The 12,491-nt window shown below is 43.3% G+C and overlaps 1 protein-coding gene across 6 annotated transcripts in view; it reads right to left on the reverse strand.

Annotated features, from left to right (window-relative positions):
• The window catches only part of SIL1 (SIL1 nucleotide exchange factor), a 313,491-nt gene that overhangs the window by 256,891 nt on the left and 44,109 nt on the right, over nt 1–12,491 (reverse strand). Inside the window, exon 1 of one of the 6 annotated variants that reach the window (XM_089908486.1) lies at nt 8,569–8,749. The exons of 4 other annotated variants lie outside the window; for them this stretch is intronic. The gene's annotated coding sequence lies outside the window, so the exon portion shown is untranslated. Of the gene's footprint in view, nt 1–8,568; nt 8,750–12,491 lie in introns of those variants that run through there. One more of the 6 variants, XM_022588915.3, reaches the window with a different exon arrangement.

A 12,491-nucleotide genomic window follows, 5' to 3' on the forward strand; every position in this document is an offset into this window, starting at 1 on the left:
TATTAACAAATTGAAGAATAAAAATCATATGATCTCAACAGATGCAGAAAAAGCTTTTGACAAAATTCAACACCCATTTATGATTAAAAACTCGCCAGAAAGTGGGCATAGAGGGAACCTACCTCAACATAATAAAGGCCATATACGAAAAAACCACAGCAAACATCATTCTCAATGGTGAAAAACTGAAAGCATTTCCTCTAACAAGACAAGGATGTCCACTCTCGCCACTATTATTCAACATAGTCCTGGAAGTCCTAGCCACGGCAATCAGAGAAGAAAAAGAAATAAAAGGAATCCAAGCCAGAAAAGAAGAAGTAAAACTGTCACTGTTTGCAGATGACATGATACTATACATAGAGAATCCCAAAGATGCCACCAGAAAACTACTAGAGCTAATCAATGAATTTGGTAAAGTTGCAGGATACAAAATTAATGCACAGAAATCTCTTGCATTCCTATACACTAATGATGAAAAATATGAAAGAGAAATTAAGAAAACACTCCCATTTACCATTGCAAAAAAAGAATAAAATACCTAGGAATAAACCTACCTAGGGAGACAAAAGACCTGTATGCAGAAAACTATAAGACACTATTGAAAGAAATCAAAAATGATACAGATGGAGAGATATACCATGTTCTTGGATTAGAAGAATCAATATTGTGAAAATGACTATACTACCCAAAGCAATCTACAGATTCAATGCAATCCCTATCAAATTACCAATGGCATTTTTTACAGAACTAGAACAAAAAAATCTTAAAATTTGTATGGAGACACAAAAGACCCAGACTAGCCAAAGCAGTCTTGAGGGAAAAAAAACAGAGCTGCAGGAATGAGACTCCCTGACTTCAGACTATACTAGAGAGCTACAGTAATCAAGACAGTATGGTACTGGCACAATAACAGAAATATAGATCAATGGAACAGGATAGAAATCCCAGAGATAAACCCAAGCACCTATGGTCAACTAATCTATGACAAAGGAGGCAAGGATATACAATGGAGAAAAGACAGTCTCTTCAATAAGTGGTGCTGGGAAAACTGGACAGTTACATGTAAAAGAATGAAATTAAAACACTCCCGAACACCATATACAAAAATAAACTCAAAATGGGTTAAAGACCTAAATGTAAGATCAGACACTATAAAACTCTTAGAGTAAAACATAAGAAGAACACTCTTTGACATAAATCACAGCATGATCTCTTTTGATCCACCTCCTAGAGTAATGGAAATAAAAACAAAAATAAACAAATTGGACCTAATGAAACTTAAAAGCTTTTGCAAAGCAAAGGAAACTACAAACAAGACGAAAAGACAGCCCTCAGAATGGGAGAAAATATTTGCAAACGAATCAACGGACAAAGGATTAATCTCCAAAATATATAAACAGCTCATGCAGCTCAATATTAAAAAACAAACAACCCAATCAGAAAATGGGCAGAAGACCTAAATAGACATTTCTTCAAAGAAGACATACAGATGGCCAAGAAGCACATGAAAAGCTGCTCAACATCACTAATAATTAGAGAAATGCAAATCAAAACTACAATGAGGTATCACCTCACACCAGTTAGAATGGGCATCATCAGAAAATCTACAAACAACAAATGCTGGAGAGGGTGTGGAGAAAAGGGAACCCTCTTGCACTGCTGGTGGGAATGTAAACTGATACAGCCACTATGGAGAACAGTATGGAGGTTCCTTAAAAAACTAAAAATAGAACTACCATATGACCCAGCAATCCCACTACTGAGCATATACCCAGAGAAAACCATAATTCAAAAAGACACATGCACCCCAATGTTCACTGCAGCACTATTTACAATAGCCAGGTCATGGAAGCAACCTAAATGCCCATCAACAGACGAATGGATTAAGAAGATGTGGTACATATATACAATGGAATATTACTCAGCCATAAAGAAGGAATGAAATTGGGTCATTTGTAGAGACGTGGATGGATCTAGAGACTGTCATACAGAGTGAAGTAAGTCATAAAGGGAAAAACAAATATCGTATGTTAATGTATATGTGTGGAACCTAGAAAAATGGTACAGATGAACTGGTTTGCAGGGCAGAAATAGAGACACAGATGTAGAGAATAAACGTATGGACACCAAGGGGGGAACGTGGCGTGGGGGTGGGGGTGGTGGGATGAATTGGGAGATTGGGAATGACATATATACAGTAATATGTATAAAATGGATAACTAATAAGAACCTGCTATATAAAAAATAAAATTAAAAAAATTAAAAAAAAAAAAAGAATGCTTTCAGTCAAGACAGCCAGCAAGCAGACCTCATAAACATACCCCTTCCCATTTCTGTGTAGATATGACATGTGACATGGGCTAAACATCAGACACTACCCAAAGGCTCCAATTTCTAGACCAGGAACACCTGGGCTCAGCTGTGAGCAAGGCCAAGGAGGCACCAGAGAAGCAAATGTAAAGAATAAATTCAATTCCTGCCTCTTTGGAGAAGTCCAAGTAAAAATATCCCTCCTACCTCCACCCATATTCCATTTCTTCCCGAATCTCTTAACATCATTAGGCTTTGAGGCAGACAGTATAGAATAACTTCAGAAAGGGACAAACAACTTCTGCTCTGAATTATTAAGAACATCAATAAGCAAAAAAATAAACAACATTCTTACTAATCCTCATGATTACAAACATCTAATGGCCAATGAGTTTACTGGGCCTGCTACACCCATTTGTTTATACCCTGTACATAACATTCTCAGTGATTAGAAACAGCTCTGCTGGTTGGAAAATGGAACTAGTAAGGACAAATCCACAGCTCTGACCCTCCTAAAAGCCAGCTAGCTCCAATCTTTGCATGACAGCCATTAGCTAGAGCCAGCCATCTCATAAGAGGCCCAAACAGAAGAGGGTAACAAAGGCACTATCCCTAAGGCATCTGCAACATGTAAGACATTACTCAGTGATCTCTTCAACGGCAGGAACTCTCTTTTCACAACATTTTCCATTGGGCTTGGCACCTAGTAGGGCCTTGAGAAAATAAGTTGAATGGTTGATTATCCTGCTGATGATTGCAGACTCCTGAGGAGTGGGGATGGGCAGCAGAGTCAACAAAAATAGCTCTAGAATCAGAACTGGATTTAAAGACTGACTACACCAAACTTTTTGAACTTGACCAAATCACTTAACCTCACTAAGCTTCAGTTACTTCATCTGTAAAATGCGGATAATACCAACTATCTTACACGGTTGATGTGAGGACTGAATGAGATAATATTCTCCTGCTTTCACTAGTTTGGTGTTTGAGGTGTTGAAAAAGCTTATCGTAACAGCTGGAATTTCTAGATAGAAAACAAGCCTTGATGACTGTATTAGTGAGACAATATAGGATAAGACCATGCATTCTCAATGAGGGCAAAATCACCCCCAAAGGGGTGAAAACTGATTCTTGGGGAAGAAAAAATCTTAGATATTACAACAGTTTGTGGCCCTCCAAAGAGCCACAGTACATAAACAGATACACAGTACATCTGTGGTATTAAAATTCCACTGACTGGAGGCAGGGGGGCAATTAGAGAAAAAAATGTCTCAAAAGGTGCTAATGAAAAAAGGTTGAGAAACACTTGATTAGATGTCCAAAGGGACAACCCAGTTTCCTCAAGAACCTCGTGATACTGGCACCCTAATCTTGCACTTCCGGTCTCCAGAACTGTGGAAAATAAGTGTTATTTAAACCACCCAATCTATGGTATTCTGTTATAGCAACCCATAATTGACTAAGTCACTTCTCAATGCCTCAAATAGTGCCTAGGACACTATTAGGAGAATGAAGGCAGACATAGCCAGCCAACATAACCACACCCTTGTGTATCAGTCTGGGCTAAACATAGTTCAGTTGCTCCTGGATTCTCACTATCTCCAAGGTAGAAAATTGCACAAGTGAGGATGTTTACAGGTTTACACAAGTTTACAGGTGTAAACTCTTCACAAATCAGGAAAATTCTGACAGGTTCTTCACATGTGTCCTGAGCAGCCTCTTTTATGAGGTTTTTATCCCAAAGACAAACTCAATTACTGTTGAAGCTAGTAATCAGGGGTTACAGACAGCCCCACCTGAATGACAACAGGCTATCCTCCTCCCCTACTCAGCAGTAAAACCCTTGGTGAAAGTAAATAAAGAAAAGAAAAGGGCAGGATATTCCTTCCTTATAATTAAAATAAGAAGCTCTATGTTATGGAAGACTAAGACTTTCAGCTTAAAGCCGACTCAGAGAAGGATAAAGCATTCATCCTTGCTCAGAAAGAGAAAAGATTAGCTCCACAAGGACAGGTCTCCAAATTGACACCAAATCCAGGCATTAGAGATTCCTGTGCTACAGAGCGTGATCTAAGCACCAGAGAAAAATCCCCAGCAATCCACAACCAAGGGGCTGGCATTGTAAGAATGTTCAGATTAGCTCTCCTGAAAAGAGGCTTACTCCAAGAAACTGGCAGATGGCCTCCACAGCACAGCTTCACTCAGGAAAGGATAGAAAATGAATGAAAAATAGAACTACCATACAACCCAGCAATCCCACTACTGGGCATATACCCTGAGAAAACCATAATTCAAAAAGAGTCATGTGGGCTTCCCTGGTGGCGCAGTGGTTGAGAGTCCACCTGCCGATGCAGGGGACATGGGTTCGTGCCCCGGTCCGGGAAGATCCCACATGCCGCGGAGCAGCTGAGCCCGTGAGCCATGGCCCCTGAACCTGCGCGTCCAGAGCCTGCGCTCCGCAACGGGAGAGGCCACAACAGTGAGAGGCCTGTGTACCGCAAAAAGAAAAAAGAGTCATGTACCACAATGTTCATTGCAGCCCTATTTACAATAGCCAGGACATGGAAGCAACCTAAGTGTCCATCAACAGATGAATGGATAAAGAAGATGTGGCACATACATACAATGGAATGTTACTCAGCCATAAAAAGGAACGAAATTGAGTTATCTGTAGTGAGGTGGATGGACCCAGAGTCTGTCATAAAAAGTGAAGTCAGAAAGAGAAAAACAAATACCGAATTGGGAGATTGGGATTGACATGTATACACTGATGTGTATCAAATGGATGACTAATAAGAACCTGCTGTATAAAAAAATAAATAAAATTCAAAAAAAAAAAAAAAAACCCTATCATGAGTACCATTAACTGAGACCACTCCCTGGCTCTACATTTCCTAAACTATAAAACAGGTGTAAGAATATCTACACCCCATAAAAAAAAAAAGAAAAAAGAAAAGAGAATACCATATGCTAACACATATATGGAATCTTAAAAAAAAAATGGTTCTGAAGAACCTAGGGGCAGGACAGGAAGAAAGACAGAGACATACAGAATGGACTTGAGGACATGGGGAAGGGTAAGTTGGGACGAAGTGAGAGAGTGGCATGGACATATATACACTACCAAATGTAAAACAGTTAGTGGGAAACAGCCGCATAGCACAGGGAGATCAGCTCTATGCTCTGCGACCACCTAGAGGGGTGGGATAGGGAGGGTGGGAGACCTAGAGGGGTGGGATAGGGAGGGTGGGAGGGAGATGCAAGAGGGAGGGGATATGGGGATATATGTATACATATAACTGATTCACTTTGTTATACAGCAGAAACTAACACAACATTGTAAAATAAAGCAATTATACTCCAATAAAGATGTTAAAAAAAATGAATGAAGAAAAAGACAGGAGGCAGGATGAGAAGGTCTGAGCATGAATCCACAAACATAAATGAAATAACAATTAGAAGGCATCCACCTATATGGAAAAAGGCACAACTTGCCTTTACAAACGCTCCTGTCTTTTTGAATATTCTCATTTATAGCAAATCTTCATTCTTTGAGGGTGAAAACAGTTATTGCATTCCTATGTCCCAAGAGCTTTCATATTACTACCTCATTTAACCACTCTTTAAAATATTATTCCCATTTTTATCCATTGGAAAAACCAACCCTACGAGGTGAAATAACCTGTCCAAGGTCATATGGCTAATAAGAAATAGATTCAGAATCAAAACTCATGTTCAGGGGCTTGCCTGGTGGCGCAGTGGTTAAGAATCCACCTGCCAATGCAGGGGACACGGGTTCGAGGCCCAGTTCGAGAAGATCCCACATGCCATGGAGCAACTAAGCCCGTGCACCACAACTACTGAGCCTGCGCTCTAGAGCCCACACACCACAATTACTGAGCCTGTGCGCCATAACTACTGAAGCCCGCGCGCCTAGAGCCCGTGCTCCACAACGAGAAGCCACCACCACAGTGAGAAGCCCGCACACTGCAACGAAGAGTAGCCCCCGCTCGCTGCAACTAGAGAAAGCCGGCGCGCAGCAACGAAGACCCAACGCAGCCAAAAATAAATAAATAAATAAATTTTTTAAAAAACTCATGTTCAGGGAATTCCCTGGCAGTCCAGTGGTTAGGACTCTGCCTTTTCACTGCCGAGGGCCCGGGTGCAATCCCTGGTAGGGGAACTAAGAGCCCACAAGCCACGCCGTGCGGCCAAAAAAAAAAAACTCATGTTCACCACTAGGTCCGCTTCAAATGAACTGTTAATTCATCTGAAGTCAAGGGACAAGGCTGCTTACCCATGCCATTTGGGGTTTTAAAAAAAAAAAAGTATGGTATCATGTATTAATGAAACTGATCTCTCATATGGTTCAAAAATGTCTCTGTCAGAGTTGGATTTTCAAAACTACTTTGTACAAAGGCCATATCAAAAAAAAATTTTTTTTTATATGGGAATTCCCTGGCAGTCCAGTGTTTAAGACTCCACTTCCAATGCAGGGGACACAGGTTCGATCCCTGGTCAGGAAACTAAAATCCCATATGCCAGGTGGTGCGGCCAAAAAAAACAAAAACAAAAAACAAAGGCCATATCACTTAAGTGATGCCACCCACAACCCCGGCCACTTGCACCTACACATACCATTCTAAAGGAGAACAAGACTCAGTGAGAATTAAGTTCTGGCATGTTCATTTCAAACCCTTTTTTTTAACTTTCAGTTTCACTTCATTATCCTTTTCTCCTGTCAATGAAACACACCAGGGCTCAAAATTGGCCTCTGCAGAGAATAGCTCCTATTCAAAGACAGCAGGAAAGGTGAAGAAAGCAGGAATCAGAGGACAAGGCAATTTCTCATTCCTGAGCTACCGCATCCCCACTAACATACTCCCCATTCCCATCGTCTGTAAAATGGGAGCAATAAGTCTTCTCTGTTGCCAATTTCATCAGAACAGCACATGTATTAATTAGCTGATAAAATTCACCAAACACCCAAAAGAAAGGTAAAAATAAATCTGGTGTGGCAACACCTTTAAAACCCAAGGTCCATGTTCTCAACTGAAGCCACAGACCAAGTCCTGATCCATTTTGAACAAACATCAATCCTAATATCCTCATGTCCTGACTCCCATCAAAATCCTATCCAATCTCCAAATCTGGCTAGTTTTACCATAAAAGAAAAGAGCTTGGGTAGGTTGGGAGCTAAAAACACACACAGATACAAAACACATCTTTCACACTGTCAAAACAAACACTGTGTTTATAAAAATCAATTTCTTCTCTTAGCAAACATGGAGGATTCATTCCTTACCTGCCTACCTAGTCTGGGTTTAATCTAACCCCCTCAATCCCCCAAAGCAGTTTGCCTTTTTGTTTTGTTTTATTTAGGCCAGAAAGCCAGCTGGACTTGAATCGAGGCCAAGCATTTAAAAGTATCAGAAAATTGATCTTACATATGAATCATATTTTTTAAATTATTATTATTTTTTAAGGCATCAAACAGCCCTCTAGCTCCTCTAGTGCAAAGGAAACCCCCACTGGCCTCTTAGGTGTTGGGCATTTCCTGACTCCTTGTTTTTCCCACATGGGGCTCATATTTCAAATGATTTTCTCCTGCCTTCTTTGGCAGAGAATTTCAAAGCGAGGATTTCCGGACCACCTAAATCAGAACCACCTGGGAAGGATTGCAGGTGCCCATGCCCCACTTTACCCGAAATTCCTGTAAGTAAAATCCAGGGATATGCACAATCTTCTGGGTGATCTGAAACACACCCAAGTCTCTAACCCCTACTTTAAAGGCAAGTATTTCATCTACCAGGGCAAAGGATAACACAAGACAGGAGTGGAAATACGACGCGGGTAGGGCTCAATTCCACATGGTGAAGAGACACCAGAATGTCAACACTGGAGCAGCTGGACAAATGCAGAAACTGAGGCCGGGAAAAGGGAACAGGGAAGGGAACTAAAACAGATGCGAAGCCAAAAGCCCGTCTCGGAGGCCCACTGCCTCATCTCCTGGCCTTTAAACAGGGTTACGGGAGACGTTTTGAGAGGGAAAAGTAGGGAAGGCAGCCTTGGGCTGAGAGGCCAGGTCTGAGGAAACCAGTGAGGAGCCCAGAGCCCCCTTGTACGTCCCGCTTCGCAGACACTGGGGCGGGGGGCGATATGTAGGGACCCCACAACAGTACTGGGAAGGCGCCGAGGCCTCTGGCAGGAGGAGCCCCAAGCCCAGGCCCAGGGCCGGGCAGCCCTCACCGCCCCTACCTTCGGCTTCCCGCCCGGCAGCCGAGGGGCAGACACAACTCCCACAATTCCAGGCGGCCGCAGCGGCAACCAGCTCCCTGTACGCAGACGCAGCGGCCACCGTCAGAAGCCGTGAGCGCGCGGCTATTATGTCACTCGCCTCCACGCCCAACTGTCGTCTTCCGGACAGCTTACGGCCGCCTCACTCCCTTTCCCGCACTCGCAGTTGTCAGCCCCACCCCTCCCGGCTTCTGTTAAGTCCCGCCCCCTAGCGTCTATCTGAGCAAACCTCCTGGAACTTATTTACCCCAGTATCCCTCCGCCAGCGTGAGGTACCCGCGGGCCTAGTTTTGCTCCTAAACCAGAGCTTAACTTCTTTCTAGCGGAAGGATCATCAGAAAAAAGTCAGAGGTGGGACTGCCCTAGTGGTCCAGCGGTTAAGACTCCGGGCTTCCACTGTAGGGTACGTGGGTTCGATTCCTGGTTGAAGAACTAAGATTCCCACAAGCCGCATAGTGTGGCTAAAAAGAAACCAGAGGTGGTAGGGAGTGAAAAATCAAACTGGTGTGACTCAGTTGGGATAAAGCAGTAAGAAGTGTGAAGCAATAAACAGTCCTTAGAAAATTTATGCAGAATAGGGCACCAGCAAGTCACCTACTTTATATACTTATGTAATGTGTGAATTGAAAACGACTAATTATTTTAAAAATGAAAGTCACCATCAGCTGTAATTCCGTTCTACCACTGAATATCTTATTTATATATGCCAGGTGTTGTGTATACATTATATTTACTTCTTATAACTTCTTTTTTTTTTTTTTTGGCTGCGTTGGATCTTTGTTGCTGAATGCGGGCTTTCTCTAGTTGTGGCGAGTGGGGGCTACTCTTCGTTGCAGTGCACAGGCTTCTCGTTGCGATGGCTTCTCTCATTGTGGAGCATGTACTTTAGGCGTGCGGCCTTCAGTAGTTGTGGCTCACGGGCTCTAGGGCGCAGGCTCAGTTGTTGTGGCGCACGGGCTTAGTTGCTCTGCGGCATGTGGGATCTTCCTGGACCAGGGCTCGAACCCGTGTCCCCTGCATCGGCAGGCGGATTCTTAACCACTGCGCCACCAGGGAAGCTCCTCATAACTTCTTAAGATCAGAGCTGTCACCCCCTTTTTATAGATGGGGAAGCTGTGGCTCAAAGAGGTTGAAAGACTTATACAAGTTCATACAGTCTGAAAGTGCTATAACTGGGAATTTAAGTCAGAGAAAGGACAATCTAAATAATAAGAGCAAACAATCAACCTATCTGTTTAGTTCCTTTCCCTTTTCCATGTATTATGTGAGCTTCTAGCAGTTAATCTACTTTCTTGATTATGTTTACTTCAAGCAGATGGATGATTGACTTCACAGCCATGAACAAACTTTGGTTAGTAGCCTGGGAAGAGAGAACAAGCCCCTAGGCTTCAGTGAGTAGTGCCACTTTATTAGAAAAACCTACATAAGATACTTCCCTGGGACTGGGTGGGAAAGGACAGGGAACAGCTCACTTTTCCCATGGAACACCCAGGAGGCTGGTGAGAATAGCTGGGCCCAGGAATAATTCTAGTTTGTGTCACTGCCTAGTACCATGAGGACAGATAATAAATGTTCAACAAGTATTTACTGCATCAGTGGTACATTGCATAGTGAACATATAAATTACAACTGAGCCTGACACAAGTTATAAAAAAGATATTAATAAAGTACTACAAGAGTAAGATGCTTAAAAATAGAATAACTCAAATCTCAGAATTCATACTTAAACGCATGAGCCAAGAGAAGAGTCCAGCTGGACACAGAGCTGCCAACACTCACAGGAGCCTGGCTTCCTTCTTGGGACAGATCTAACCAGCTCAAATATGTGCAGAAGGAAAATTCTGTGTCCCCCCAATCCCCAAACCTCTAAAAGCCCTGATTGAGAACCCCTTCCCAGGGGAACTAGCTCCAAGCTCAAGCCTATTGAGCTGCTAAAATCAGAGTGCAGGGCTGGGCCTAAGCAGATTGCCTCTACTCTTGTGGCCCCCAAACAAGAAGGACCACTGTAAAGGTGGAAAGTTTGAAATCCAAGGATCAGATTGGGTGGTGGGATTACGTTGGTCTCTTCTCTGTTTCCCTGTATTACTCTTGGAATTGAGCGGAAATAAGTTTTAAATTTCCTTTTCAATAAGTGAACAACAACTAAAAAGGCTTCTGTCCCTTACAACTCTGTTGGAGAGCTTCCAAGTTCCCTCTTTCACTCCCCAGAAGAGCAAAACCTTGGAAAGGTAAAAAGCCTGGGGAACCACCTTCAACCTTGCCACCATCAATTAAAGGAAACCACAGCAGCACCCACCCCCAGAGCCCTGGCTAGGCAGAGATTTATATGATCGATCTGGCCTACCTCAACAAGCAAAATGTGTGAATAGATCATTTCTCCTCTGATCAAACTTTCCCAATTAATCTCCGACAAGCCTGATACCCAGTTGTGTGAAAGCATTCCTGACATCAGGAATTGGCTCCCTGCTCTCTCTGGGTGGCCCTAGAATGTTGAGTGTGGGGAGCCGGAGCCCTAGCTCTGTCTCACCACCCCATTGTCCTGCCCCCTCCTCTGTGTGTACCCCCCAATCCCAGCTCTCACCATACACTTTATTTTTTTTATTTATTTAATTTATTTGGTTGCAGCAGGTCTTAGTTGCAGCAGGTAGGCTCCTTAGCTGTGGCATACAAACTCTTAGTTGCGACGTGCATGTGGGATCTAGTTCCCTGGCCAGGGATCGAACCCGGGCCCCCTGCATTGGGAGCATGGAGAGTCTTAACCACTGCGCCACCAGGGAAGTCCCTCACCGTACACTTTAAATCCTGCTGCCAGGAATCACTTCTGAACTCCAGACATTTTATTTACTTGAATATGAGTACTGTGCTACATGCGGTGAGGATACATCTCTGATACTATCCCACCTGTTCTTACCCTTAAAGAGCTCAGAGTCAGATGAGAGACACAGAAATGTAAACAGATCAAATCAACACAGTCCAGCAAGGGCCATAAAACAGAAATTTTAACAAAGAGCTATAAGTTCACACTTCTGTCTATCTTTCCAGATCCCTTATGTGAATAAAACTTTTTCACATTCATCATCTTGTTTGCTTCAGACAGCCCTATGAGGCAGATAGGGCCAATTTTTATCCCCATTTTACAAATAAAAGAAAAACTCTTCTCTCTGAACTCTTCAGAGCTGTGCTGTCCAGCACAGTAGCCAATAGCCACATGCAGTATTTAGATTTAAATTAATTAAAATTAAATAAAATTTTAAGCTCAGTTCCTTAGTCACACCAGTCACATTTCAAGTGCTCAAGAGCCACATGTGGCTAATGTCTACCATATTGCACAGTGCAGATTATGAAACATTTCCATCACCGCTAAAAGCTCTGTTAGAAACAGTGCTTTAGAGGTCCTGAGAGGCTGATAGTCAGTGCAAGGGCAGGACTGTGAAGCTAGAGAGAGCTCTCTGCGTTCCCAGAAAAGCTAAATCGAGCTGCCAACATGGAAGAAGCAAGAAGCTGAGAGCAAGAAGTTGAGGGGAGGAGCTTTCCTGGTGGCGCAGTGGTTGAGCGTCCGCCTGCCGATGCCGGGGACACAGGTTCGTGCCCCGGTCCGGGAAGATCCCACATGCCGTGGAGCGGCTGGGCCCGTGAGCCATGGCCGCTGAGCCTGCGCGTCCGGAGCCTGTGCTCCGCAACGGGAGAGGCCACAACAGTGACAGGCCCGCATACCGAAAAAAAAAAAAAAAATTCAAAGGGTTCTCACCAAACAGCTCCCACTGAGGCCAAAGCTAAACCCCAAGAGCCATGATTCTGTCTCCAGAAACACCTTCAACCACACACCTACTCATGTACACAGACATTTGACACAAATGTACTGCCTATGGGCACCCACAAAGGCA

This window comes from Delphinapterus leucas, chromosome 3 (genome assembly GCF_059928025.1).
Source record: "Delphinapterus leucas isolate spDelLeu-1000000601 "Yukka" chromosome 3, BTC_Dleu_Yukka2, whole genome shotgun sequence".
In the NCBI taxonomy this organism is placed as follows: Eukaryota; Metazoa; Chordata; class Mammalia; order Artiodactyla; family Monodontidae; genus Delphinapterus; species Delphinapterus leucas.